Here is a 26,643-nt window from a genome sequence, read left to right as displayed (position 1 = left end):
CATCCGACTGCCGCTCGGGTCATGATCTCTTGGTTCATGGGTTGGAGCCCCACATCGGGCTGGCTGCTGTCAACCTGTCAGCATGAACCTGTGTCAGATCCTCTGTCCCCCTCTGACCTCCCCACCCCCACTTGCGTTCTCCCCCCAAAAAATATTTTTTTTAAATGAGAAAGATGTGGCACTAATTAGACAGCAGAAAGGACACTTGTTTACAGTACGAGCTAAAACAAGAAGGCTCGCTCAGCCTCATCCGGGGGTCATGTGCATGAGGGACTTACGCGTTTCCCTGCTCTGCACATACCCGTGAATGGCCGCGAAAGCACAGCAGGTATGGATTTGGAGAGCTACAAATAATTTTAGTGAGTAGGCAAATTTGCAAACATGGAATCACGAATAAGGTCAGCTGCATTACAATGAACCAATCACCCAATGAAGTAAACAAAGCAGTTAATATTTACTTGTTAAAGTACAGTGTGGTTCTTAGGAAATAGAATATGATCTTTCCTGTGGCCCATATGCTGTGGTGTGGACAAATGATAAATAATAGATCTAATAAGATACGCGAAGGCAATAGAGAAACCTTTGCTTTTTTAATCACCCATAGGAGAGTAGGGGTGGGTCAAGAAGGACTTTCCATCCTAGAGGGATAGAAAATGAATAGCAGATAATAGAGAATATTAAAAACCCCAGGAGAAATGCTTAGTGCTATTTTTAGCCTCCATTTTGATAACGTATTTTAAAAGGTCAACTGTGATATGGAGTTTGCATCATTTATGATGAGAAGGAGAAAAAGTGAATTGGACTGGAGAAGGAAGTATTTCAAAATTGTTTTTTAAAATGATGTGTTCACATCAGCAAAAGGCAATGACACACACTTTGGGGTGGGCCGCCTCAAAGCTGGCTGTGAAAGGCACTTCTTTAAAAGAGGTGGCTTATGATTCGCAACTGAGAAATAAAATGAGCCGCTGATACTTTTGATAAAAAGAAATAATGACAAAATCTTAATTGGCAAAAAAAAAAATGGCAAGAAAAATAGAAGGTGTAATTAGCATGGCTTTGTCAAGAATAAATGATCAGTCAACTTCTTTTTTTTAATTTTTTTAAATGTTTATTCATTTTTGGGAGACAGAGACAGAGTGTGAGTGGAGGAAGGGCAGAGAGATAGGGAGACACAGAATCTGAAGCACAGAATCTGAGCCATCAGCACAGAGCCTGATGCAGGGCTCGAACCCACAAACCATGAGATCAACACTTGAGCCGAAGCCAGATACTTAACCCACTGAGCCACCCAGGTGTCCCAATTATCAGTCAACTTCTGGGGAAGATTGCAGAGTAGAGGATCCTGGTCTCACCTGTCCCCTGGAAACTCCCCCAAAACACCTACATCATTGTAAATAACCCAGAAAATGACCTGAAGATTGGCAGGCAGCACAGACTCCATAACTAAATGTAGAGAAGAAGTCATATCAAAGAGGGTAGGAAGGGCAGAGACATGGTCAGAAGCCAAATGGACCCACAGTAATGTCCCAGTACTGTCTGTGGGAGGGAGGGACACCATGGGCATGGAGAGGAGAGAGAAGCAGACCCCACACCATGCCACCATAGGGGACCTGCATTGGAAAGACAAACATCCATAACATTTGACTTTGAAAACAAGAGGGCCTTAACTTCACAATTTCTTACAATCAGTGGGTCTTACCACCTAGAACTTTGAAAAATCAGTGGGCTTGGCTCTGGGAGAGCCAGAGGGTGACAGGAAGCAGGGTCTCCATCCTTAAAGGGACAGCATGACAAGCAGCCCCCACTGAGAAACAGCCTAGAAGTAGCAGTTTGAAGAGCACCTGCAGTACACAGGAGAGAAATTTGTTTACTAATCTCAGAGCATGTGCTTGAGGGGTGGGGATCTTTGGGAGACTTCTCAAAGAACAAAAGGACTGGAGGGTGCCATTTCCCTTTCCCACCGCCCCCCCTTCCCCCCAGCCAGCCTGCGGGAACCAATACAGCACCAACATTGTCTGCCTAGCTTGCTAGCAGTATGCCCTGCCCCTGCACTCCTCTGTGGACCTGCCCCCTCCAACCTGGCCTGGGAGGAGTTTTCCCAGGCAGCCGAAGGTTCCCTACCCCAGCGGGCCACTGCAGAACCTGCTGGCACTGCACACCTCACCTTCACGTGCCCACGCCTTTGGTAGTGATCCATCCAAAGTGGTGCCACAAGTGTAGTGGGTAAAGCAGCCCTGACAGGGGTCAGCACCACTCCCAAATGACTTCTGCTCCAAGACAAGGGGATCAGAAGGTCCATTCTGGTTTTTTTTTTCTTTCCTTTCCTTCTAATGTTAGCAGCCATTGGTATTCAATGACTACAGCCCTCGATGGTGATATTCTACCATTACTCTCTTCCTTTATTCAATGGAATGACTCTATAATAAAACATTTCTATATGTTATTTGGTTACCACTGTTATATTTCATATATGAAAAATATGAAAAATACTTTATTCTTTCTCTTCTCAGATTGAAAGGCAATAAATTTGTTCATATATTCATATTCATGGACTCATACAGAAGTACATGGTACTTCTGATATATAGTTCACAGGTTTTTGTCTTACCTTTCTATATGTGTCTCCTTTCCTCTATACCAAGACTCCTGGTTTTCAAGATACAAGAGGTGATAGAATTAGAGTAACCCACCATTACTTATGTACTTTACCATATATTGATTACTGAACAATACCATTCTAATTCTAAGATAGTTAAAACTTCTTTTGCATTTGCTTTCTCCAAACTTCCCCCACTTTATTTATATTTTAATATATCTACATTATGGGATTATATCTAACATATATAGTCATTGTGTATTATTATATTCTCTCCCATCTTAGTTCACCTTTAGTCTACAGTCTATAAGTAAATATATATTTAAATATTGCCATCAACTATTACCAGTTATGTGGTCTGTAGTCATTTTTATACTGGAAGTTTGTTTTCTAGCAGAAAACAAATGCTAGACTACAACATATTCCCTGAGTTCTTACATGTTGGTAACATTTTTTTCTATGCCCATTGTACTGAAATAAGTTTTTTAATGTTTATTTATTTTTGAGGAGAGAGAGAGAGAGAGCAAGTGGGGAAGGGTCAGAAAGAAAGGGAGACAAGAATCTGAAGCAGGCTCCACAGCTGTCAGCACAGAGCCCAATGTGGGGCTCAAACTCACAAATCCAGAGATCATGACCTGAGCCAAAGTCAGACGCTTAACTGACTGAGCCACCCAGGCGCCCTTGTACTGAAATAAGTTTTAATTGATATAAATTATTTGGCTCATATTTTATTTCTTTGATTATATTAACTATGTCACTCCATTTTCTTCTAGCAAAAGGTGCTGTTGTTGAAATTCTGATAATAATCTAATTTTTTCCTCATTAATCACTTTCTTTTTTATCAAGATGTCAAATTTTTGCTTTGTTTTTTTATTGTCACCTCAAGCAATTTTAGTAGAATATATCTTGGCATGTGTGTTTCTCTGAGTTGATATTATCAGGTATTATTCAATTGGTTTTTCAATATCTATTTCAAAACTTTTGGGAAGGGGGGGACACCTGGGTGGCTCAGTTGGTTAAGCATCTGACTTCAGCGCAGGTCATGATCTCAGGGTTCACATGTTCGAGCCCTGTGTCAGTCTCTGTGCTGACAGCTCAGAGCCTGGAACCTGCTTCAGGTCTTGTGTCTCCCTCTCTCTCTACCCCTCCTCCGCTCATTCTCTCTCTCTCTCTCTCAAAAATAAGTAAAACATCTTAAAAACTTTTTTTTTTTAATTTCAGGAAATTTCTTCACTTACAGTTTAACATTTGCTATGTTGCCTCATTTTTGGTTTTCTTTTTCAAGGGCTCTATTTATGTGTATGTTGGACCCTCTTTGCCTATCTTCCATATTTGCCATTTTCATGGAGTCCTTTTCATCTCAATAGCTGTTTCTCTTTCATTTTTAAATTTTTCCTGTTTTTCAATTTCCATTTACCTTAAGGTGTAATCTTTTGTGTTTCTTCTATTCTAGTCTTGTTTACTGACATTATGATTCTTTAGTTTCGAATACTTCCTGAGTTCTAGCATCATATTCTGAACTCTGGTTCTGATTTGTGTTGTTTTTTCATGTTTTGTATCCATTTGTTAATGTTACTCAGCTTGTTTTGAAACAGTAAGTTACAGTTTTGATCTGTTTTGTAAACATAACTTTCAGCTATACTTTCATTGTATTTAGAGATGTTATTCTGTTTTTGCCCCTTTTTGCTCATAGCTTTGTTTCAGAATTGATCTTGATATTTCCCTGCTGTTCATTTTTATGTGAGGTTAGTTTCTTGAACTTTAAAAAGATGCGTGGTTTGAGGTAGCTTTTCTAAGTTATAGAGTTTCTTTTTCTGTTGTCATCAGGTAATGTTTAAAAATATAAAGCTTGCTATTTGAGACTTCCTGGTCTATTTCCCCATCCCCCTTTTTATCTGTACATTTCTATTTTTTCTACTGCCCTTATCTCAGCTAAGTTTGATCCCAACCCCAGTGATTTCTCCTCCATATCAGGTGTTGTCCTGAAACAGATGACAAATTTCAAGAATTCATACAGCCTAGACTCTTCCACCCCTTGGAGACCTCACATGAACCCACTGCCAGAAGATGACAAAAGTTGTCCAAATTTTTTTTTTGCTCTTCTCAAATTAGACTGTGAGTTTTCCAGTGAATACTTATTGGCTATTTGGGGTTTTCTTCTTCTCAGATTTACTAAGTGTTCCATTGCTTTCCTTTGCTTCCTCCTGAACAGACACTAAGTTTGGGACCTTTTGCTAGTTTCTCCCTACCCAGATGAATTTTGGAGTTCAAGAGAACACCCTGTTAGCTTTTTTTGTAAATGTTGTACCTAGGATCTTAGTTTTTTGAAATCTATTTTCTCTGTGCTAAAAATGAAATTCAAAACTATGCTGCTCTCTCCATCTTCTCAGAATGCCTTTGGTAATGAATACATATCTTGACCTATAGAAAGAATCTAGACCATGACTACAAAGATCCAGGGGATGTAAATTTCAGACGATGTTTACAATTCCCCTACACAGAGACTATTACACATGTAGGTTAAGAAGAGCAACCATGAGGTGCATGAATGTCTACACAGACACAGAAACCACCAACAGTCCCACCATCTTACACCACCAAAGCTCACCCTCTTAAAATTGAGAAAAATCTAGGGCCAATATTGGCACAGATTTCTCAAACACACACACACACACACACACACACACACACACACACAAACCCATACACATATGCACACATGCATACACATCTGATCTGTTGACTGCTGGTCTAACCGCTGGAGACCATCCATCAAAAAACACAGCAGAGAACAATAGAGAGATGATCCAAGTGCAGGTTAACAGGTGCCCTTTTAAACATTCTGATTAGTGACAAATGAAAATCAAGGTATTCAATGAAGTGGCAGCATCTCACCTAAATCTGAGTGAATTTTGTTATGTTTTGGTATTAAAAATGTTCAATCTGATATGTTAAAAAATTGAACAACTAGAATAGCAGAGTCAAAGATTCACTTAAAAACTGCTGCAAGAGGGGCACCTGGGTGACTCAGTCAAGCTTCTGACTCCTGATTTCAGCTCAGGTTGTGGTCTCACCGTTCATGGGTTCGAGCCCCACATTGGGCTCTGGGTTGACAGCACAGAGCCTGCTTGGGATTCTCTCTCTCCCTCTCTCTCTCTGCCCCTCCCCTGCTCTCTCTCAAAATAAATAAAGAAACTTAAAAAAAAAAGAAACAATGAATCAACATTTGTTTTAAAACTTCAAAACCAAAAGAAAAGAAAAGAAACTAAAACTGCTACAAGGGAGGCACCTGGGTGGCTCAGTAGGTTAAGCATCTGACTTTAGCTCAGGTCATGATCCCATGGTTCGTGGGTTTGAACCCCACATCAGGTTGTCCGCTGTCAGCACGGAGCCCACTTCAGATCCTCTGTCTCCCTCTCTCTGCCTCTTCCCTGCTTTCTCTCTCTCTATCAAAAATAAATAAACATTTAATAATTAATTAATTAATGCAATCTGCTACAAGAAAACAAGATAAAAAGGTATCCCTACAAACTCTCAAATACAAATGATGTGGAGACAAACCACAGATCGCTCCCAGTATCAGCACTTATGTAAGACAAAGTGGAGGGAAGGCAAGCGAGCTCTAAATAGCCCTGAAAACAGAACTCACAACCACCCACAGGTACTCATTGGAAAACAGAAAGCATGGTGGGCCCATCTGAGAACAGCTGTCAAACTAGAAGTGATTTCTGCAGAATCTAATTCATTATGGAAACTCTACAGCAAAAGCAGCCAGTTTCTTCAACATCAAAGACAAGAAAAAAAAAATGAGACAGAGAGGAAATCTATAAAGTAGAAGACATTTAAAGAGCCATATCAACCAATGAGACAGTTGGAACATGTTTTGGAATCCAATTCAAATAAACTAAAACAATTTAAAGATGGCCAGTGAAATATGAGCAATGAATGCATATTTAATTATATTAAAGAACTCGCATTGGTTTATTTAGGTGTTGTAGTAATGTTGTGGTTATGCTTTTGAAAGTAGTCCTCATTTTCTGGAAACGCATATGAAATATTTACAGATGAAATGCCATGATATTTGGAATTTACTTCAAAATCATCCTGTTGGTAGGGGATGGGTGGGAGTATAGACGAAGGAAGATTGTCCATGTAATGATCACTTTTTTAAATGTTTATTTACTTATTTTAGAGGCGGAGAGGAGAGGAGGGGCAGAGAGAGAGGAAGACAGATAATCCCAAGCAAAGCTCTGTGCTATCAGCACAAAACCCCACACTGGGCTTGAGCTCACGAACCGCAAGATCATGACCAGAGCTGAGATCAAGAGTCAGACGCTTAACCGACTGAGCTGTCCAGTTGCCCCCACGTAATAATCACTTTTGAAGTTGATACATTGGCTTTATTGTAGTAATGTCTCTACTTCTGTATATGTTTGAAATTTTCCATAATGAAAAATCAAAGAAGAGGTTTAACAGAAAAAATATTTTAAAACTACACCTATGATGAAGGCAGCAAAGTAGTACACCAACTGAGGGGGGTGTGTGTCTTCAAGGAAGCAGGAAGACAGTCACAAACACAGGCATCTCATAGAAAGCCATGTGGACCATTCAGGGTCCCTAGGGATGCTAACTCATCTCTTGATCTTGTACAACCTAAGTCTAAAAAGAAAGAAAACTGGATGAAGATTATATTCAAAGAGGCAACTAATTAACTAGTTTTAGACACTATTAGATCCTAGAGACAGGCTCAAAGAGAAATGGAAAAGCACAGTCCAGTCATTCCAATTGGACAGTATTTTTTTTTTATTTTAGAGAGAAAGAGTGCACGGGGGAGGGCAGAGGGAGAGAAAGAAAGAGAGAGAGAGAGAGAGAGAGAGAGAGAGAGAGTCGTAAGCAGGCTCCACACAGAGTGCAGAGTCCAACATGAGGCTCGATCCCATGACCCTGGGATCATAAACTGAGCTAAAACCCAGAGTTAGACACTCAAGTGACTGGGCCACCCAAGTGCCCCCAGACAGTAATTTTCAAGAAAAAAAAAACAAAACTTGTATGTGTTTATTAGCAACATACAAAGTAAGGCAGTTCAAACTGACCCTATTTATGCCAAGAAACTCAATTCAAAAGAAGTATCAGAAAGCACCAGAATTTCCTTTCAAGGCAGGTTTGTCATGGATGAAAATGAGATGGGAACGTTATACGGTACGAATGAACTCCGTGCATCAGTCATGAAAGAGCAGGAAGGAGTAAAGTCAGCCCTCGGACGGGGAGCAGAAGTTCTCATTTGAGTCCTTTCTTTTCCACCTTCTAAGTCTGTATCTTCATTTTTCTGAGCCTGAGTTTCCTGCTCTGCTACGGACGCTGAGTTGGATCCAGGACTCGGTGTAGGGATTTATGTAGGCAAGTGTGCCTTGTCAACTGTGTAGCCAGCACTTTCCATCAACCACAGGGCCTGCAGTGCTGGCACATCCGGGTGATTAATAAATTGACACCAGTGCTGGCCGGAGCTCTGGGTCATTAGAGTTTAAAGGCAAATATGAGACAAGTTCTGGCATTCTGTATTGCATTTCGAATGCTCCTTCCACACGAAAGACTCAGCAATTTTCGCCAAGCATTGCAAGGCCAAGAAGAAATCAGGTTATAAATCAGCCTTTGGCCTTTTCTGGTCTTATTTTCACTCTTGTTGGAAAAATTGGTTTAGAAAAGAAAGACCATGTCCCGTAGTCTTAACACCAAAACAGATTAAAATCCCAGCTCCATCATTTCCAAGTTCAGTGACCTTGGGCAAATTACCTGACCTCTCTAACCCTTGGCACCTCACCTGAATAACGTGGATACCGATATGCCCTTCTCTGGACCGTTGTAAGGATTACATTCAAGAAAATTTTGTGAATAGGGGCGCCTGGGGGGCTACGCGTCGGTTAAGCGGCTGACTTGGGCTCAGGTCTTCATTGCACAGTTCACAAGTACGAGCCCCGCCTTGGGCTCTGTGCTGACAGCTCGGAGCCTGGAACTTGCTTCAGATTCTGCGTCTGCCTCTCTCTCTGCCCGTCCCCCGCTCGTGCTCTGTGTGTGTGTGTGTGTGTGTGTGTGTGTGTGTGTGTCTCTCAAAAATAAATAAAAACATGAAACTTTTTTTTTTAAAGAAAATTCTGTCAATAAAGCACTTAACCAGTCCTGGAACACAATAAGTAGTTGCAATAATAATAATAATAATAATAATAATAATAATAATAATAAAGTTAATATGGTGTTACTGTTATTGCTATTAACAGCCATGCCAGGCAGTTTATCTGAGCTTTCTTTTCTCAAATTTGTCTCAGTCTTAGGTACACTGTAAATGTTTATAACATATTTTCACAGACAGTAATTATTTGGCCATTTGTAACCTGCGTCTATTCAGGGGTCTTCGTATCTCACTTGGTCATAATTTGAGAACTAGATACTTAAGATTTACACAGGTAACAGCCTGTATATGAACAGAAACGAAGAGATACGTGCCTCTGTTTTCCCAGGCTTGGGATGCAGAAACAGATCACAAGATATTTCTCACATGCTTAAAATTGAGGAAAGCAGTTTGTTTCAATGGAATTTGATATTCAGAAGGAATACCATTTCCTTCTTTTTTTCTAAGTTTTTTTTAATGTTTCTTTTCTTTTCTTTTACGAGAGAGAGAGAGAGAGCATAAGCAAGGGAGGGCAGAAAGAGAGGGGGCCAGGGGTGCCTGGGTGGCTCAGTCGGTTAAGCACCGGACTTCTGCTGAGGTCACGATCTCACAGTTCGTGGGTTTGAGCCCTGCGTCGGGCTCTGTGCTGACAGCTCAGAGCCTGGAGCCTGTTTCAGATTCTGTGTCTCCCTCTTTCTCTCTGCCCCTCTCCCACTTGCACTCTCTGTCTCTCTCTCTCTCTCTCTCTCTCTCTCTCAAAAATAAACATTGAAAACATTTTTTTTTTTTAAAGAGAGGGGGACAGAGGATCTGAAGCAGACTTGGCGCTCACAGCAGCGAGCCTGATGCGGGGCTCGAACCCCCAAACCGGGAGATCATGAGCTGAGCCCAAGTGGAAGCTCAACCGACTGAGCCCCCCAGCCTCCCTGAATATCACTTCCTTCTTAACGCTGCACTAATTCTCCCATAAGGTCTCACCTCCCTCTGCCGCTCTTTATGTGACAGTCATCACAGACTCTGGCTGCTCAAGAACCGGGAGATACATTGAGGCCTCCTCCCCTCATGTTTATGTCCTGACAACACACATCGTCGAAAACTCAGGGCTGGCTTTCAGGGGAGACCCGTAAGACCAAGCTCTGCCTCGGGGCACACAGCCTCCGATTCTCAAACTGCAAGGTCGGAGTTGGATTGTGAGAAGGAGCTGCTGTCTCCCGGCTCTCCGGGGAACCAGTTCAGTTCTGAGGAGGCTGAGGAAGGAGAGCTTGAGGAAGGCCACTTCACCCCTCACTCCTGCAAGGCTCCAATGACCCTGATCACTTTCCTCAGCGCAGCGTTTTCCAGTCTGCGGCCCGGTGTCTCTCTCGTCTCCCCGGAGGGAACCCAAGGCGCAGAACGACTACAGAATAAACGGTGCTATAGAAACATAATGTGCTTGGTTCATTTCTTTATGACAAAACAGAGTAGGGCAAAAGATAGCTCCTTTCTCTTCTGATCATGATATTCTTTCTTCTCGTTTGCAAGCAAACCAACAGGGCTCGGCAAGAATCATCTCCTCCCAGATATTCTGCCCCTGAAGTCAGCTTTTGGTGCATGTCCCTAACACCGTTCCATTTAGTGGCCTGAAGGGGTCGGGTGGTCCAGGCTTGCCGTTTGCTTAAATCGTCGGGGTGGGAGCTACGTGACCCCATTTCGTCTAGGCTAAATCACCCGTTCCATCACACGGGACGCTCCAGGAGAAAGTCCTATTAGGGAGGGTTGCTGAAGAGACAACAATCGTCTTGCCTCTACTGCTCCAGTGCCTGGTGAGCTCAGATTTGTTTGGGCATGCCAGGCTCTTGAGACACTAGCACTGCATTGCCTCAAGCACAGACTTCGTGCAACGACCGCCAACCACACAGAGGTACTGTCGGGCACAGGGCAGGAAGGTACGGATGGATCCATTTACCTGAACCCCCTGTGTTGATCTCCCCAACCCAACCCATCCCCAGCCCCAGCACACAAGGAGACAATTCATAATCCCCGCCCTAGTCACCGCTGGATTGTGGATTCCACAGTCCTCTCTCACAGGCCTTGCAGACGTAATGTAACTGGCAAACTATTTACCCCTTCTAGACACACGAGGCTGTGGGTGAGGCGAGCCATCTTCTTACGTGGAAGTGAGCACTTCAGCATGACCGCAGCAGACTACGGATGGAGTAAGAGGGACAAGGGATGACTTTATCCTGCAGGCCAGATCCTGACCCAGAGCAAGTTCCTCTCTCCAAGAGAGCTGGTGCCGCTTCCTTACCCTTGCAACTTGAGAGCAAACCCAAACGGCCTACACACATGCTCACAAGGCGGCTAATTTGCTAGCAGGCTATGGACAACCTCTAAATACTCCTACTCCAAATACCCTACTCCTACGTAGCCACTTTCACTGAGACAACCATTATTCACGTGGCTGGCCCTTTCATTTCCTGTAAGGAAACGCATCTGCCCTCAACTTAATCAGGACATTCCTGGATTTCATTTTTCAAGTCTACAATTCTGAGAGTGTCAAGAAAGTTAATGGAAAATAGAGTTGTCATATTGTCATCTTAAAAGAGCGTATCAGAAAGGGAGCCTCTCCGAGCTGCCGTTCCGGACTAGAGCTGAGCAAAAAGCTCACATGACCGATCTCCACCGCTTTACCAAACAAGCCACACTCACCTTGTGCTCTGCTCAGCATACGGCCTGACACCACATCATCCAACGGCACAAGGCGGGACTGGATGTTACCCGTGGATTTCTGGGCCTACAAGTTGAAAAGTGAGCATGTCAACATCCAGGCGTGCTTGTTCTCACACCTGGTTGTGACCCTTGTTCTTACTATAATTAGGTGACTTCATTTCGTATTAAGTAAGAAACAGGAGTCAAAAAGGAAAGAGTTTCTGTGAAAGCATCACTGAGTGTTTTACAAAGAATCAATAAACATAGCTCTCTAAAGCAGCACCATTCAAAAAAGGTATAATGCAAAACACATGTAATTTTACATTTTCTACTGGTCACATTTAAGAGAAACAGGTCGACCATAAGAGACCCTTAAATAACAGAGAACAAACTGAGGGTTGCTGGAAGGGTGGTTGGCAGGGGGATGGGCTAGATGGGTGATGGGCATTAAGGGGGGCACTTGGGAAGTGCACTGGGTGTTATATGGAAGTGATGAATCACTAAATTCTACTCCTGAGACCAATATTACACTAAACTTGGATTTAAATAAAATATAAATAAATAAATAAATAAATAAATAAAATTAACAGGTTATAATTAATGATTACTCTGGATATGTTAAGTTTGTAATCCACTTTGTCCTTTTCTATTTGTAGTTTTTTGCCTCTACTGAAATATTTTTTTAGAATAAATTTCTGGGAGTAAAAAAAAAAAAAAAAGAAAGAAAAAAGTAAAGAAACAGGTGAAAATAATTATAACATTTTATTTAACCCAAAGTATCCAAGCTATTATCAGTTGAACCTTTAATGATATAAAATTATTGAGATATTTTGTATTTTTTTTTACTGTCTTGGAAATACAATGTACATGTTGTACTTCTGGCACATTCTACTTCTGACTAGCCACACATACAGTGCCCAATAACCACTCATGGCAAGTGGACTACTGCATTGAACAGCACAACTCTAAAGAATTGCAGCTCAATTAAAAGAGACAACTACTGGGCGCCTGGGTGGCTCAGTCGGTTAAGCGGCTGACTTGGGCTCAGGTCATGATCTCACGGTTTGTGAGTTCGAGCCCCGAGTCGGGCTCTGTGCTGACAGCTTGGAGCCTGGAGCCTGCTTCAGATTCTGGGTCTCCCTATCTCTCTGCCCCTCCCTGCTCACACTCTGTCTCTCTCTCTCTCAAAAATAAATAAAATAAATAAATAAACTTAAAAAAAAAGAGGCAACTATAATAGACTGGGAGAAACTTTCCATAGATAGTTACTGAACTCAGATTAGACTGAGTGTCTGAAGTTCTCCCTCCATATTGAAGACACTGAACTTGGAAATTAAAATGATTTCACTATGGGTATTATTCATGCAAGAAAGAAAACCAAGGACTCAAATCAGTGAAAAACATACATATAGCTTTTTTTTCTTTAGTGATTGTCTACGTGAACCTACCTTAAAAAAAAATTAAGACTTTTATTAATAGGTGCTTGCAGTTTGTTTCGTTGTTGTTTTGGGGGGGAAAGCTAAGTTGTAAATTTTAATTACAAATTAAAAATGAGGTTCTTAAAAATCTCAACTTGGCCAGATATGAAAGAATTTAAAAACTGTTAAAGGCGTATTGAGAGAAATCAGGCTTTCTTCCCGCCCCCCCCCCCCCCCCCCCCCCGCCACAAGCACGTCTGTCATTACCAAAAAGAGAAGTTCTTTAGGTGAAAGTAATTTCTAAAACCCCATGCTGCATAGATAGTGCAGCTAGCTAGTTCTAGACATCTGAAACATGGGTAAAGAGTAAGCATTTTAGGTCTCCCGTGCCAATCTTTCGCTCATCTCTTACTGGGATTTCGTGTTCATTTCTTCCTACCGCATGGCTAAACCGGGCGATATGCAGGAGGCCTGTGGGCTCTAGTCTGCCCGGCCCGCTCCGCCTCGCCGGGTGGAACTCTCACAGCCGACCGGCTGCTTTGCCTCCTGGGCACTTTACAGTTCGGGGTTTCCTGGGCATCTGGGGCGCAATTGCCGGGTACCGACCTAGAGGTGGCTGCAGGCCTTGGGCCTCCTGTCCTTCATTTATCTCCACTGCGTTCCTGCACAGGCCCCTGCGGCCTGGTGGCCTGTAACCGCATACGCATGCAGCCTCACCGGCCCATGTCGCTGCCCTGCGATGGGCCCCCGCATCCCCTCTCCCCGCCCAGTAGGCTGGAAGACTGTGTGGGCAGGTGGCGCTTGGCACAGGAGTGTCTCCGCACAGGAAGGAAGGCACCGGGCCCGTGCGCTTGGGGCCTGGCCTCGGAGAGCTCCCGAACCCCTCCTACTCTCCCACTCTCTGTTCAGGTCCTGCTGCTGGTAACCACGTGGGGCACCTGGCCACCTGCACAGCATCTAGAAGAGGCCCGGTGGCCTACATGTTGACTGCCTTGCCCTGGAACCCCCCAGAGCCTGACTCACTCGCCCCACTTTTTCCTTCAACCCAACCTCAGGTGTCCCCACCTCCTGCACCGCCTGCACCGCCAAGGTGCTTCCTGGGGTTGTTCTTCGTGGCAGCCTGGTGCGCCAGTACACCTTCACTGGTGGTTCTTGGGGGTGAAAATATATCTGTTTCTTCCTGTTCCCCAAACCCTCCTGTGGCAACCATCTTGTTCCCCCATTGGGGGGGTGGGGGAGGGTCCCAGCTGCAGCAGCCGTGCCTCTCCCCGCCCCTCACCCAATGACAACTGGGCCCGCCCCCTGCAGCCGCCCAGACTTTCCAGGGTCCACCCACTTCTACTTTTTCCCTTAAGCAAAAAAATACTGGGAGCAATTGCATTGGATAAAGGGCTTCCATTGTACTTGAAGTGCATTCAAACATTCATTTCAACCGAATTCAACAAGTATTTACCAAGCATCTATTTGTGAAACTCTTTGTCGCTACTGATCCCAAAGATTACAGAGTAGTAGGAACCATGAGAAAAATAATTGCCACAGAACAACAAAAATGTCAAAAGATAGATCATGTTGTATTAGAGAATCAGAAAAATACTCCATGAAAAAAATGACATGTGAGCTAAGCCCCAAAGGATGAGATTTTCAATCACAAGGGAAGAAGGAGGTATGCTCATGAACCGAGAATTCAGCATTTTTCTTTCTTCCTTTTTTCTTTAAGTTTATTTATTTACTTAGAGGGGGGGGGGGTACATGAGGGGGGAAGGGCAGAGAAAGGGAGAGAGAGAATCCCAAGCAGGCTCTGCACTGTCAGCGAGGAGCCCTGTGTGTGGCTCAAACACACAAACCCCAAGATCATGACCTGAGCTGAAACTAGGGGTCTAGGCTTAACCGACTGAGCCACCCAGACGCCCCCTCGGCATTTTTCTGATAGGCAGTTTCCCTCTCAATATTGTCAGTGCTTACGGTCACATGACCAAACGATTTATAAGCTCTCTTGGAAAAGATGTAGGGATTTTAACGGATCACATGCTCAACAAAGGCAAGGAAGGCACGCTGTCCAGGGTAGGAGAAAACCAGTGGCCAATGGTTGGTGCGCACCAGAGGTCTCCGAGGATTTTGAATCAAGAGGCAAAGGGAATTAGCATTCTTACGGGAAGGAGGGGTTTATGGGATGATTGTTCTAGCAGCTGGATGCAAATCAGATCAGAACAAGGAGAGCCTGGGGTGCCTGGGTGGCTCAATCAGTTAACACCGGCTCAGGTCATGCTCTCACAGTTGGTGAGTTCGAGCCCCGTGTCGGGCTCTGTGCTGACAGCTCGGAGCCTGGAGCCTGCTTCGGATTCTGTGTCTCCCTCTCCCTCCACCCCTCCCCCACTCACTCTCTGTCTCTCAAAAATGAATAAACATTAAAAAAAAAAGAACAAGGAGAGGCTAAGATCACAAACACAGGCTGGGAGTGTTGCAGTTGGGCCTTGGGCGCCTAATTTAAGGTTCAGCCCCACTTGCTACCACTGTCACCCTGGGCAAATCACTTAACCCTCTAAGCCTCAGTTTCCCATCTCACGGGAGCCTCTATAGGGATTCCATAAGACAAGGTAAGAAAAAGTCCTCAGCCGACTGTGAACCCCACCCGGATTTTAGGTATGAGATACTGCTTATTATCGTCATTACCGTCAGGAAGGTGTTGAATTTATCCCGAGCTTTGCTTTTGCTGGAGAAACGCATGCAGTCTGGTGGGCTAACAGTTATTGTCATTTATCAACTCCTCCTTTCAAGGACAGAAATGACAAATGGAACGCTGCACCACGGTTACTTGTACAGATAAAATATGCTCTAAAAATTGATAGGACGCACACCCACCATTCTCCTCGTGGCCGGCCACCAATGTGTCAACTGTCACCAAGTGATAACAGCCCACAGCCGCCAGAGGCTAGATATTGATTTGTCCTGTAGTCACCAGCTACTGAAGTTGTGTACACACGCATGTGCACACACACACGCAGAGACAGCACCTGAAAGCTGACGGCCAAGTGAATTAAATACGCTTCTCTCAGAAAAAGTATTTTCGTTTGTGAGGCCAAGAGGTTTTCATCCATTAATAAGTAGTTCTTAAATAAAACCTGATTAAATTGCTTATAAGGAGACAGAACCACCCCAACCCCACACTTGCTCATACAGAAAAGAAAATCTAGATTGAAAGAAAATTCTTTCTCATACAGAAAAGAAAATCTAGATCGGCACTGATCATATGGCTTTTCTCAAGTCCTTACGTGCCATGAGCAAGCTAACTTCCAGAGGCAGGACAGGTAAGCCATCCACCAGACGGTAAAGATACCAAGAAACAAACACTATATCCTCTGCAAATCCAGTTGTACATACCTTTCAAGGTTGCCCATTGTTTTTAATTATGCTGTCCAACTTTCCTCCATTAGAGTGGATAATGGAGCATGAACCGTATCTGGCAAGATCTATGATCTAGGAGCAGGCCAGGTCCTAGCAAAATGATGAAGTAGGAAAAGTTATATCTTTAATATCTTGGATCTCTCTTTTGGACGTCTTCCTTCCCTCGCTACCCAACCCTCGCTAACCCCCTCTGATCTCTCTTTCAGATATCCTATCTCCAATGATATCCCACAATCAAGATCATTCTCATCTGATCCTGAGTTAACCACATTAATATATCCTGTACTGTATCCCCTAAAGGACATGGCCTCTGCTCGTGAATGTTAAAAAGCATTTCCTTGGTGGTAATTTAAGGCCTGCGGCTAGCCAAAGAGGTTTGCCATACTCTTCAAATCACACTCAAGGTACTGTGCAAGGAAAACAAAATATATCAGAGTGCTTGGGGAACCACAAACAGCCCCGTAAGTCAAAGGAATTATTATTGTCACAATTATCTCTCTGCCTGCCTAAAGGGCCAGAGGTGTTTGGGCTGGCTTGTACTGGCATGCAAGGGAAGATGGGGCAAATCTCTTCATCCAGTTCCATGTTCAGCGACGTCACGTTGGTAGTTTAAAATCAACCATGGTGGGAGTATTTATACCATGGCAACTGGCAAATGCTACGATCGGGCCTTCCCTCTGCACCCCCCCAGAGAACCAAGTTACCGGCATTCCCTGCATAACATCAACTGGCCCCCCATGTCTCTCCTGCCCACTGCACCTACATCGCCTGAGATACAGGATATGAAACACATTAGTTAAATGAGCACACCCCAAGTCTATACATGTGCACACACATGCACGCGGGCACACACACATGTACTCACGCACCTGAATCTGAGTTAACATGAAAGATATGTACAAAAACAGACTGCAGCAATAAAGGACAATTTTATTTTCTATTTCACAATATTTAGTTGGTTTGCTGCCAAAGGCCTAGAATTCCTGGAAAAGCAAGTATTAACAACTGTCAGGATAAGAAGCTATTTAAGTATTGCAGAAAGGCATATTATGGTACTTTTCACTTTTAATAACCTCTTAGGAAAAAAGCTAAGTTTTGAAATTGCAAGTTGTCCAAACAAGTCCTATTAAGCTCTCCAGTTGTACCAGTAAGGTTAATGGACGCCCTGCCTAACCTTCTCCCACTCTCGCCTCCAAATTGACAATCAATGCCTCTCTTCTCCACCCCTCACATTCCGGCCACTCTTCAGTTGAGCCCCAAAGAAAACATTCTGTGAAAGGTCGCCAACGACCTCCCAAATGGCAATATCCAAGCCATTTCTCAGTCTTTCTATTCCCTCTGTGACATCTGGCACTGCTATCCGTCGGGCTTGGCCTCATCTTGGCTATGCCTACTTCCTGCAGCCGCATGGAACACATATGTATTGCATAAATGAACACCTATTCCATAGCCACACATACACACAAGTGCGCGCGCACACACACACATATCAGCACACCCATATCCCTCCCTAAGGACACACTCCTTAGGGCCCACCCACCGGTAGACTGGTAGACTCCCCCTGCCTTCTGGCGCCACATCAGACTCTCTTTACTGCGATGCCCCTCTTTGCCTCTAGGAGGCAAGCTGTGCCTCAGTCCCAACTTGATGTTGAAAAACTCCTTCCTAAAATTCTCCCCTCTCCTTAACTGCCATGAGCTGCTCACCTGCAGTCCAGGGTATAGACCGACAACTCCCCTGTGTCTTCCTCTTAAAGGCACAGTTTTGGGCCTTCTGTAGTCTCTCTTCCAGAGTTTTCTCATGGAATCGCACGGTGTTGACTTTCATCTCAACACGTGCATAATTCCCAAGTGCAAATCTGGAGACCTGAATTAACTATTTGTAGGTTCTACCGACACCAAAACCTCAGTGAGTCCCACACCACACTTTTTATCTTCTCCCTCAAACGCACCGCACTCCCTGTTGAAAGCACCCACAGTTCCTCTTGCTCCAGTGAAAATTCTTGGAGGCACCTGCGATTCCCGTCTCTGCCTCCTGCAACTGCATTCCTTCCCTAACTTCTGTCCATTCAAGCTCGGAGAGCTTTCTGCACTTGATTCTCTGCATTGCCACAACCTGCTGCCGTAGGTGGAGCATTTCTCAGGTGAGCCATCGCAATGAATTACTAACTGACCACCCCACACGGAGACTTTCTTCCTCAGTTCACCTGCCATACTTTGTTAGACTGGTCTTTCTGATGTCACTCGTCGGTATTTCCCATTGCGACGTGCAAAACAGCCATGTCTGCCTCAAGTGATTAGCAGCCTGCCTACATCAGAGTCACCTGGGAAGGGGCGCCTAGGTGGCTCAGTCGGTTGAGCATCTCGACTCCTGACTTCAGCTCAGGTCATGATCTCATGGTTTGTGAGTTCAAGCCCTGCATCAGGCTCTGTGCTGACAGGGCGGAGCCTGCCTGAGATCTCTCTCTCTCCCTCTCGCTCTGCCCCGCCCCCACGGGCACTCGTGTGCTCTCTCTCTCTCTCTCAAAATAAATAAACTTGAAAAAAAAGAATCACCTGGGAAGCTGGCTCATAATAAAGATTCTTGAACCCCACTTCAAACCTACCAAATCAAATCAGTGGGTCCCAGAAAGCTGTATATTCAGCCAGCTCCACGGATGAGCCTTTAACCCAATTAAGTCGGGGAGCCACTGGCTTGCAGCTTCCTCCATAGGACATATAAGGACCCTCACCATCCAGTTCCTGCCCACCTTTTCATCTTTATTTTCACCAGCCCCTCCTTTATTTTCACCATCCCTTTATGCAGGCTGTTCCTTCTGCCTGGAATGTCCTCTGCCCTTTTGCTGGCAAATCCCACTCGCGTTTAACCCTACGTTCACCTCTGCCATGGCGTCTGTGATGTGCTGCTTATGACCAATTCCTGGCTCCTCAGGAATTGCTCCTTCCTGATTATACCTTTATGACAGGGTATAATCTCACTGCATTAAAGTGACATTTTAGGGGTGCCTGGGTGGGTCAGTCGATTGAGTGTCTGACTTCAGCTCAGGTCATGATCTCACAGTTCGTGGGTTCGAGCCCCACATCTGGCTTTGCACTGACTGCACAGAGCCTGCTTCATATTCTGTGTCTCCCTCTCTCTCTCTGCCCCTCACCCATTCTCTCTCTCTCTCAAACATAAATGAACATTTTTTAAAAAGTAACATTTTAGTACCGATTTCCTTGTTAGACCAAGTACTTCTTAAAAGCAGGAACCAGATTTTACTTATCTTTTACCCCCAGTTTCTGACACATGGTAAGTACTACTCAGTAAAATGAGTTTTCAATAAATGACTGAATAAATAAATCTTGGCTTCCACCACCACAATACAAACATCAGACCCTGCAGACAGCTGCATTTAGGGGGGAAAAAAACCACTTAAATCTAACCATAATGGTGCTGACAGATCCCTGATGAGCCTGAAAGTGTTATACAAGCCATCAGACCAAGAGGATGCCAAGTCTGTTCCTGAAATCCAGAGGATATCACAAGGAGACAGTTATATCTGGATCATTCCACCAATCAAGGGCATGGACATAGATTTAGCCAGTTTGTGTAACAGAGCCAATCAAAAAAAAGGCAATGGCCAGGACCTAATTACCAGACAAGTGAGTAAAGATATGTTTTAGGGGCGCCTGGGTGCTGAGTCGGTTAAGGGTCTGACTTCGGCTCAGGTCATGATCTCATGGTTGGTGAGTTCAAGCCCCGAGTCAGCCTCTGTGCTGACAGCTCAGAGCCTGGAACCTGCTTCAGATTCTCTCTCTCTCCCTAGCTTTGCCCCTCCCTCATGCGCTCTCTCTCTTTCCCTCTCTCTCTCTCAAACTAAATAAATAAACTTAAAAAAAGATGTTTTTAAAAAGTGGATGGCAGGAACATGGCAAGGACACCAAACAAACAAACAAACAAACAAACAAAAACCCAAAAAACCCCAGTGCTCTAAATGGGCCTGTCATCCATCCAACAATTGATGGCAGTGTTTGAATAACCCCCAAGTTCATGGATTTGTCCCATCCTGGGGATAAGACCAGAGGGGATATGGAGGAAAAAGTCACATGATTTCTCCTTTCCTGGAGTTTCCAGGCTAGATAGAATACCTAAATGTTGCACATGGCAATAACCCAAGAATAAAAACAAAGTAGCAGGGTGGAAACTGCAAATCCAGCTAATATGAAAACAAAGGCCAGACCTACAGAGGGAATACCGGGGAAAGGAAGAGATCAGATTTATTTGTAATCACAGACCGCTGGCCCTGGAAAGGGCCAGGGAGACGAGCTAATGCAGTGCTCTCATTTTACAAATGAAAACGAAATGCAGACTGAACTGACTTTTTTCCAAAACCATTCAAAATAATTTATCCACCCAGGAAAGCTTCCAGGTAAAAGTGAGATAAGCCTGGAAAAAGAGAAGGAGAGCTTTTTTCACAGGGCTACTCGGGAGGAGGAAGTAACCGGTAGGCGGCAAGAAAGAAAGGGGCCTTGAGGAAGGACAAGAGACAAATGGGCAGGTCATGGGAGACAAGAGCAACGTGTCCTGGGCTGAAGGAGAGAAGCGGTAAGAGGTGAATGTGAGTGTCAGGTGGGAGGCAGGACCAGCCCCTACGAATGGTAAGTCTGGGTCAGGGGACCCGACACGCACACGACTGTCCTGTGCGATCAGTTCCTGTGCTGTGAGAATCCATCCCCATTGGGTTATAAATTGTTGGAGCTGCAAGCACCTTGGACGACGACCAATGAACTCATCTCACAGAGAATGAGTCCAGGTTAAGAAGAAGCACCGTACATGCCTTTGGAGACCTGCTGATTCTGGTTGCAAAAGACACCTCTGTGTCTTTGAGCCGTTTATTTGAGCCTCCATTTTGTTTCCTATATGATGCAGAAATACTCATCCCAGAGTCCTTCTAAGGACTAGGTTATTATGCATCCCTAGCACTTGGCCCAGTGCTGACCCCATGAAAGGAGCTCAGTGAAAGCTCCTTCCTCCCCCTTTTGCACTTAGAGTAGAACTGACTTGCCCAAGGTCACACAGCAGGTGGGGAACAGACCTGGAGAAGGAACCCTGTGCTCAGACTTGAAAGCTCCTGTCCTAAAGCAGGCTGCCCCTCCCTGGCCAGGCTTCCAGTCAAAGTACTAGAACCCTTTGGAAGAAGGTAGTTCTGGAATTTCCATAGGAGATTCTGAGAATTCGCCAGGAGAACTCCCATTTTCCCTTCTTTCTGCAGTTTGTCTCTAGTGGGGTTCCAGCCTTGGCGAGGGAACCCATCCCAAACAAACCAAAAATAATGAAGACAGCAGATCCGAGGCAGGTCCTCCATGGGAGTATGTCAGCGGGGACAGAGGAGGAAAGTTTTTGTTGGGGTTTTGGTTTTTGGTTTTTGGTTTTTGGTTTTGTGCCAAATGCAAAAGTTATTTTGACTCCATGATTTCCTAGGGATTTTAATAATAATGGTCTGGATTACTAACACAATCCACATCTCAATATACTTAACATTTTTCACAATTTGAGGACCAGGGACAAACTATTCAGAGCCAATCACCCTTGGCCAGGCAAAGGTGCAAGGTAGACACACAGACTGCTGAGCTCTAGGGTAATGTTGGTAAAATGTTTCAACGCTGTAGGAAGATCTGGCTTTCACCAGATACGCTTTGGGGTATTTGGGCCTGGGCACTTAAGTTTAGACAGCATGTAAACAATCAAACTTCCAAATAAAAATTTTAATTGGGGCACTTGAATGGCTCAGTTGGGTAGGTGCCTGGCTCTTGATTTCAGCTCAGTTCATGTTCTCACAGTTCATGAGTTTGAGCCCCACGTTGGGCTCTGTACTGACAGCATGGAGACTGCTTGGGATTCTCTCTCCTCTCTCTCTCTCTCTCTCAAAATAAATATTTTTTAAAAAATAAAATAAAATGACATGACAGTTCAATAGGTACAGCTAATACTTTTATCAATGACCTGGGACAGTGCCATATTTTTTAAATAATGCACTGCAGTCTGTTCAAATCGATTAAGCATTTCGCATGCTCCAGGGACTATGCTGGCATTAGCACATGACAGAGGTGAATAAGATAGGTCCCAGAGCACCTGGGGGGCTCCGTCGGTTAAGCATCCAACCCTTGATTTAGGCTCAGGTCATGATCTCACTGTTTGTGACATCAAGCCCCACACCAGGCTCCTCACTGAGAGTGAAGCCTGCTTGGGATTCTCGCTTTCCCTCTCTCTCTGCCCCTCCCCCACTTCCCCTCTCTGCCTCTCTCAAAATAAATTTAAAAAACTTAAAAAAAAATAGGTAAATAAATAAATAAAAACCTGAAATCATTAGGATAGTGTGATCACTTTATCACGCCTGTAATTGATCCTAATCCTACGCCTGTTTTAAGTGCCTCCAGGTCAGCAAAGCATGGAAACTAACTTCAAGTCAAGCAATGGTACATTCAAGACAACGGAACAATTTTACTCTCTGGATCCTTGGCCAACGGACACAGGGATACTCGTCAAGCCAAGTGTCTGTCCTATATTCCACCGAGTCCTGCTGCATCCATGTGGCATGCTCCCACACCGGGGAACCCTCTTGAAAATAAGGGAAGAGGAGTTCTAGAGGTCTGGAGGGACAGCCCCAGTCTCGCAACGGCTAAGGACGCCTTCCATAGCCAGGCAAGAGACCAGAGCCAAGAGAGGCTCACCTGGGAGCCAGCATGACCTTAGCTTCGCCACACAAGAAAATCCCAGCGTGCTATGCCAAGCAGTGGGCGGAGTGAGGGAGAAGGGTTCAGTGCGGGAGGTGATGTTTGTGCCGAAGCAACATTTTAAACACCTCCACCCTGTATGGACAAGACAGCCAACACTTTCGTATAAGTAGCACCCCCTCCCCAGTAAGTCCAATATAAGCTGACTTACTCCTGTGACCCTGGCACTCCATGCTTTCTCCTCCACCCCCCTATGCCATGGATGCATTTGCGCACACATGCTCTCCCCACAGCTCCAGCCTTGCTGCCCTTATCGTCTCTGGGACGTTCCAACTTCAGCGCCTTCTCCTTTAGGCTTTGCCTCTTTTTCTTTTCTCTGACTCAACACATATACAGATAACCTGTAGGTCAGGTCCTTCTTGGTTTTATCCAGTCCCTAAGATTCTAGGCCTATTCGTTCTTCATACTGCCCAGATCTTGGGGGCAGACCCATTTTCAAGGATCATGGAATCCCTTGTGTACCTAGTGGACACGTAACCTGTCATCAGGGTACATTACAGCATTTCCTGATGCCTGTCTCGGCCCATTGCCCCCCAACCAGATGTGTATGTGTATGTGTGTGCATACGCGCGCGCGCGCGTGTGTGTGTGTGTGTGTGTGTGTCTGTCTGGGGGTGAATCTCAGGGGGTTGAACTGATTATGTCCCTTAGTTCATGACACATTGTCCTCGATTTGGGTCAACCTTCATTTACTTCACTATTCCTTTTTATTTCTGTTCTCCATTACCACCCCTCCATATGCAATCATATCTGTGTGTTTAGTGTTTACCTTTTTATTTGTAAGTGTCCTTGTAAAAACATATTGCTATTTTGTACATCTGTTTTTAAGTCATTTGTCAATAGTACTGTGTTATATAAATTTCCTTTTTTTTTCACTCGGCACTATGCTGTTAAGATTGCATGTATGTTGGGGCACCGGGGTGGCTCAGTCGGTTGAGCCTCCGACTTTGGCTCAGGTCATGATCTCACGGTTTGTGGGCTCAAGCCCTGAGTCGGGCTCTGTGCTGATAGCTCAGAGCCTGGAGCCTGCTTCGGATTCTCTGTCTCCTTCTCTCTCTGCCCCTTGTGCTCTGTCTCTCTCTCTCTCAAAAATAAATAAATGTAAAAAAAAATTTCTTTTAAGAGGCATGTATGTTGTCCTGTGCACTTCTAACTCTGTCCTGGTAGGTTTCAAGGAACACCGGAGCTGGACAGAAGAAGCGGGGAAGGAGAATTCTATTCTAGAACTACTGCAGTGGGGGAAGAGAAACCTCAGAACAGAGCTGGGCTCCAGTCCAAACACAACAAGGACAAGTGGGGACTCCTATCCAAGGAGCAGGGTGGAGTCAGGGGATGGAAAATCCCTAAGAGGAAACATCAGAGACAAGGGGATTCTGATTAAGCCAACTTGATGGGATTCTTGCTGAAGGCAGGCAGGGTGATAAGATACTGCCAGTGAGGGAAGACAAATTTGATCAGATATTGAGGGTAGGGGACCAAGTGGGCCAAAGACAGGGGCGGGGAGTGGGGCTTGGGAATTTAGAGAAGCCTGACTTGAGTTAGGTCCAGGAGAGTCATGTCGTAAGCTGCAACATGCCTACACTGCCTGATGCCCTTCGGCCCTCCCATCCTACACTCCCACCCCCAGTGTTGTGATAAATGTCATGACATGTATTTCTATATGGATCTGGGTGAGATTTTCTTTAGGGACATATTCCCAGGAATGAAACTAGGTCCTACGAGATAGATGATATGGAGATACAGAGATGTATAGATATAGATGATATAGACATTATAAATGATACAGATGATAGATATGATGGACATGATAGATAGATATAGATATAGATATAGATATAGATCTATAGATATAGATCTATAGATATAGATCTATAGATATAGACAGATGTATAGGCATAGATGTATAGATGTAGATATGTAGGTATAAATGTATAGGTGCAGATATGTAAATGTAGATGAGTAGGTATGGGTAGATATAGGCTGCAAATATAAATAGAGATATATTTAATTTACACACTTATTTTGACGAAGAACATGCTACGTCAGACCGAACCGACCCCTGCCACCTCCACACCCCTCACAAATTTCTAGCGTTGCATTTGCCAGAGCACCCAGAATGGAAGGGGCCCCTGCTCACACATCTCATACTCAAATCATAACCAGATTTCAAGGTTAAAATAACAACTTCTCTACAAAGTTTCCCTTGAGCCACACACACACACCCCCCCACACACACACACCCTACCGGCTAAAAACATTGTCCAAACTCTCAGTACTTGGTCCCTGAGGTCTGACAACCCGAAACTTTTTCAGGACACCAATCTCCATGACCCAAGTTTCCAACCCCCCTCCACACCTCTGAATGCCTGAGCCAGGATTCTGGTCACTTGGTGGTTAGAAACATGGGCTTTGAGGTCCAACAGAACTGAGGTTGCTTCTCTGCTCTCATTTACAAGTTGTGTGGACTTTAGGCAACGTAGTTAAATTAAACTCTTAGCCTTAGCTTCCCCCTGTTGATGCTGCTTGTCTTAAAGGTTTATGGAAGAACTAAGTGAAAAGTTGGAAATAAAACACTTAGCCCAGTGCCTAACACGTAATCCAAGCTCGGTACATGGTAGTTACCATCACAACTGTTGTTCTCATCATTATTGAGCGCCCGCACATAACGTGGCACAGCCCCTTACACAGTGGACACTCAGTAATGTTCAGTGTATAAACGAGCCTCAGAAAGGCCAACCGCCTTGCCCAAGGCCATCTGGCTGGTGTCAAGGCAGCACTTGAACCCAAGCCTTCTCTATGGCTTATCTTCTCTATGGCTTGCTGGGACTTTGGGGGGGGGGGGAAATAGCTATTTATAAGGCTTAAACAGCAAGACAAGAGGGACTGTGGGAATTTTCCCATCACTTTAATTAGAGAAGTAGGAATCACATGGACAGTAAGGGGCTGTGTCAGTCCTCTATCTCCTGACACCCCCTCTTGGTGGTGGAGGTGGTGGTGGTGATAAAATTCTATAAGACAAAATATACATAAAGTACTTGAATCTGTGTCAATACATACCAAGTATATGAATTTCTGTGGTTATTATCACTCCCTGGGCCCACAGGCACTGAGTTTTGGCGTCTTCCCACGTAAAGCAATCACCTCTTCAGCCTAAAGAAAACCTCAATTTGAATAACTTTCCAACCCCTTCCAAATGAGACCGTTCAGATTCAGTAAAACACAATCTTTGTGACCCAAAGAACTTTTGGAAGTTCATTAAAATGTTCCAAAGCCTTCATGAACTGATATCAAATGGCTTTTTGCAATCAGTATTTTCATGCTCTGGAGTAGAAGAATTGCAATCAAGATTAAACACACTCTGTTTAAAGAGAGAGAGAGAGAGAGAGAGAGAGAGAGAGAGAGAGAGAGAGAGAGAGAGAGAGAGAAAGAAAGAAAGAAAGAAAGAAAGAAAGAAAGAAAGAAAGAAAGAAAGAAAGAAAGAAAGGAGGGAGGGAGGGAGGGAGGGAGGGAAGGAGGGAGGGAGGAAGGAAGGAAGGAAGGAAGGAAGGAAGGAAGGAAGGAAGGAAGGAAGGAAGGAAGGAAGGAAATCTGTCTAGCTGAAT

At 44.5% G+C, this 26,643-nt stretch overlaps 1 long non-coding RNA gene across 3 annotated transcripts in view; it reads right to left on the bottom strand.

The window, feature by feature from the left end:
• Window positions 1-26,643, bottom strand: part of LOC128312967 (uncharacterized) — a 315,318-nt gene that overhangs the window by 35,642 nt on the left and 253,033 nt on the right. Inside the window, exons 2-3 of one of the 3 annotated variants that reach the window (XR_008293009.1) lie at window positions 16,243-16,356; window positions 11,447-11,531 (exon numbers count right to left, since the gene is read on the bottom strand). This is a non-coding gene — a long non-coding RNA (uncharacterized LOC128312967). Of the gene's footprint in view, window positions 1-10,784; window positions 11,532-16,242; window positions 16,357-26,643 lie in introns of those variants that run through there. The other 2 variants (XR_008293008.1, XR_008293007.1) reach the window with 2 other exon arrangements.

This window comes from Acinonyx jubatus, chromosome E4, assembly GCF_027475565.1.
Source record: "Acinonyx jubatus isolate Ajub_Pintada_27869175 chromosome E4, VMU_Ajub_asm_v1.0, whole genome shotgun sequence".
NCBI classification, from domain to species: domain Eukaryota; kingdom Metazoa; phylum Chordata; class Mammalia; order Carnivora; family Felidae; genus Acinonyx; species Acinonyx jubatus.
This window is presented reverse-complemented; position numbering and strand designations above follow the sequence as displayed.